The following is a 4,033-nucleotide window of genomic DNA, read 5'->3' as shown; positions in this document are numbered from 1 at the left end:
ATTGAAACCAGTGATGTTTCAAATGCTCCAAACAGTGGCCAATTCAGTGGTATGCCCACGGAAGATCCACATCTCCAACTTCAATTGTTTATAGAGGTGAGTGATTCATTCAAGATAGTCGGTGTGACTGAAGACGCACTGGGGTTGAAGTTGTTTCCGTACTCATTGAGTGGTCGAGCACGAGCATGGCTCAATTCATTGCTTCCTAGTTCCATATCTATATGGCAAGACTTAGCAAAGAGATTTTTGGTTAACTATTTTACGCCTAGCAAAAATGCTAAGTTGAGGAACGAGATCACAACTTTCAAACAATTGGATGACGAGTCTTTGTATGAGGCTTGGGAGCGATTCAAAGAGTTACTTCGTAAGTGTCCTCATCATGGGATCCCTCATTGTATCCAGTTTGAGACATTCTATAATGGTCTCAATGCACATACAAGATTGATGGCAGATGCTTCTGTGAATGGTGCAATTTTGTCTAACTATTATAATGAGGCTTATGAGATCATTGAGAGGATCTCGAGTAATAACTATCAATGGCCCACAAATCGAATAGCTTCAGGAAAATGTGTAGTTAGAGTTCATGAAGTTGACACCCTCACTTCATTATCAGCTCAGGTATCGTCTATTTCCTCTATGTTAAAATAGTTTACCGGTAATAGTGCTAATCATTTTGTAGCTCAGCCATTAAGTCTGTTTGAAGTAGTTTCCTATGTGTACTGCAGGGAAGGTTATTCTTTTGAGAACTGCCCATCAAATCCCGAGTTAGTGTACTATGTGGGGAACCAACAACAAAATAGGAGTGGACAAGGACCCCAGTCCAACTTCTACAATCCTTCATGGCGTAATCATCCTAACTTTTCTTGGAACAACCAAGGAAATGAACCAAGCAAAAACTTCCTGTAGCATAAACCGAATCAATCTCAAGGGTTTAATAAGCAAGCTCCAAAACCACCTCAAGCTGAGGCATCAAACAATTTGGAGAACTTGTTGAAAGCATACATGGCAAAGAATGACGCTTTGATCCAAAGCCAAGCAATAACATTGAAAAATTTGGAAAACCAAAAGGGTCAGTTAGCTATAGAGCTTCATAATAGACCGCAAGAAACCTTGTCGAGCAATACTGATGATCCAAGAAATTTGGTAAAGAACATATCAAGGTAGTGGCATTGCAAAGTGGTAAAATTTTGGAACCCCGATTAATTGATGTCGAAGATAAGCCCGTTGAGAAGAATCAACCAGCTATTGAAATTCCTACACTAAAAGAGTCAGAATCTGCAATGATTAGCAAGGTAAATCCTAACTTAGTAAATTTAGATACTTTAACATCTTCTTTAGATGCAGATTTACCTACACAGAAGAGTTATCTGATTCAACTGAATGTTTCATCACCTCTATATCCATAAAAATTACAACAACACAAGCAGAAACAGGAGGTGCAATTCAATAAGTTTTTAGATGTCCTGAAGTAGTTACACATCAATATTTCATTGGTAGAGGCTTTAGAACAAATGCGGAATTATGTGAAGTTTATGACGGATATACTATCTAGGAAGAAACGACTGAGTGAGTATGAGACTGTTGCTTTGAAAAAGAGTGTAGTGCGTTCCTGTAGAACAAATTGCCACTGAAATTAAAAGACCCAAGAAGCTTTACTATACCCTGTAACATTGGTGAATCTTACTATGGTAAAGCTTTGTGTGATTTAGGAGCGAGTATCAACTTGACGCCTAAGTCTATTTTCAAGATGCTAGGATAGGTGAAGTAAGACCTACAATTATGACACTTCAGCTAGCGGATCGATCTCTAGCATATCCCAAAGGAAAAATTGAGGATTTTTTGGTAAGAGTAGATAAATTTATTTTTCCTGTTGATTTCATTGTCTTAGATTTTGAAGCAGATAAGGAAGTGTCGGTCATCCTTGGGAGATATTTATTAGCTATGAGAAGAACGTTAATTGATGTGCAGAAAGGTGAACTCACCATGCGAGTTCAAGACGATCAGGTTACCTTTAACATTCTTAAAGAAATGAAATTTCTCGATCCGACATAAGAGTGTTCAGTTATAGAAAAGATAGAAACCTTGGTTTCTATGGAAAGAAATTTTAAAGAAGATCCATTGGAGAAGGCCTTAGATCTTGACCCTTTGGAGGATGAAGAAGGTGAAGAAAACATGGCTTTGATGGAAGCCAATCCGAGAAATTTTATTCAATCCACACAGTTTGAATCGTTGGAGTTAGAAGTCAGAGAATTTGTGCAACCCAAGTTGTCAATTGAAGAACCACCTAAACTCGAACTAAAGATACTTCTTTCCCATTTGAGATACGTGTATTTAGGTGACTGTTCCACTTTGCCTGTGATTATTTCAGTAGAACTGATGAAAGATCAAGAGGAGCAACTAATTGTTGTTCTAAAGAAATTTAAGAAAGCAATTGGTTGGACTATAGCTGATATTTGAGTTATAAGCCCTTCTTTTTGCATGCATAAAATTATTTTAAAAGAAGGTAAAAGAGCTAGAATTGATGGGAAAAAAAGGCTCAATCCTATTATGAAAGAAGTTGTGAGAAAAGAAATGATCAAATGGTTAGATGCAGGAATCATCTATCTTATTTCAGATAGTTCATGGGTAAGTCCGGTGCATTGTGTGCTGAATAAAGGTGGAATCACAATTGTTGAAAATGAGCGTAATGAGATGATTCCAATGAGAACTGTTACTGGTTGGAGAATCTATATTGATTACAGAAAATTGAATAAAGCCACTCATAAGGACCATTTTTCGTTGCCTTTTATGGATCAGCTGCTAAATCGACTGGCAGGTAATGAACTCTATTATTTTTTAGATGGCTATTCGGGATATAACCAAATAGTTGTAGCTCTAAAGGACCAACATAAAATAACCTTTACTTCTCTATATGGTACGTTTGCTTTTCGGCGAATGCCTTTTGGTTTATGCAATGCACCTGCAACATTTCAACGATGCATGATGGCAATATTCACTGATATGGTTGAAAATTTTGTTGAGGTTTTCATGGATGATTTTTCTATTTTTGGTAACACTTATGATATTTGTTTGAGTAATTTGGCTAAGGTACTGAAGAGATATGAAAAGACAAATATTGTTCTTAATTGGGAAAAATGCCATTTTATGGTTAAGGAAGGGATTGTCTTAGGGCGTAAAATCTCAAAGAGAGGAATTGAAGTCGATAAAGCAAAGGTAGACGCAATTGAAAGATTATTGGCCCCAATTAATATGAAAGGAGTCAGAAGTTTCTTAGGCCATGCCGATTTTTACCGAAGGTTTATCAAAGATTTCTCAAAAATTTCTAAACCGTTGTGTTTGTTGTTAGAGAAAGATACAGTGTTTGATTTCAACAAAGCATGTTTGGAAGCTTTTAAAGATAAAAACAAATGATTAATCTCAGCCCAATAATCATTACACCTGATTGGAGCTCACCTTTTGAGTTGATGTGTGATGCAAGTGATTATGCTGTTGATGCTGTGATGGGTCAAAGAAGAAACAAAGTGTTTTACCCTATTTACTATGCAAGTAGAACTTTTACCGGAGCCCAACTCAATTATACGGTAACTGAGAAGGAACTCTTTGCTATAGTTTTTGCTTTTGACAAATTCCGCTCCTATCTTATAGGTACCAAAGTTACAGTATTTATTGACCATGCAATCATTAAATACTTGCTCACGAAGAATGTGCAAAATCAAGGCTAATTCATTGGATACTATTACTCCAAGAATTTGACCTTGAGATCCAAGATAGAAAAGGTGTCAAAAATCAAATAGCTGATCATTTGTCAAGGTTGGAACAAGATGAGGTAACTCGATCATGTGTGCCTATCAACAAGAATTTTCCAGATGAACACTTATTTGAGGTAAGTCAAATTCATGAAACTCCTTGATTGTTTTATTTTTGCCAATTATTTTGCATGTGGAATAATTCCTCGAGAAATGACATACCAACAAAGGAAAAAATTCCTTCATAATAGTGGGTATTATTTTTGGGAGCTTCTGTTTTTGTTTAA

General features: G+C 36.4%; 1 non-coding gene across 1 annotated transcript; it reads right to left on the bottom strand.

The window, feature by feature from the left end:
- Positions 1–279: 279 nt before the first annotated feature.
- On the bottom strand, positions 280–386 carry LOC128294667 (small nucleolar RNA R71). The gene has a single exon (XR_008284975.1). It is a non-coding gene; the product is annotated as a small nucleolar RNA R71 (small nucleolar RNA).
- Between the last annotated feature and the right edge of the window lie 3,647 nt (positions 387–4,033).

The sequence above is a fragment of the Gossypium arboreum genome, chromosome 6 (genome assembly GCF_025698485.1).
Source record: "Gossypium arboreum isolate Shixiya-1 chromosome 6, ASM2569848v2, whole genome shotgun sequence".
In the NCBI taxonomy this organism is placed as follows: domain Eukaryota; kingdom Viridiplantae; phylum Streptophyta; class Magnoliopsida; order Malvales; family Malvaceae; genus Gossypium; species Gossypium arboreum.
This window is presented reverse-complemented; position numbering and strand designations above follow the sequence as displayed.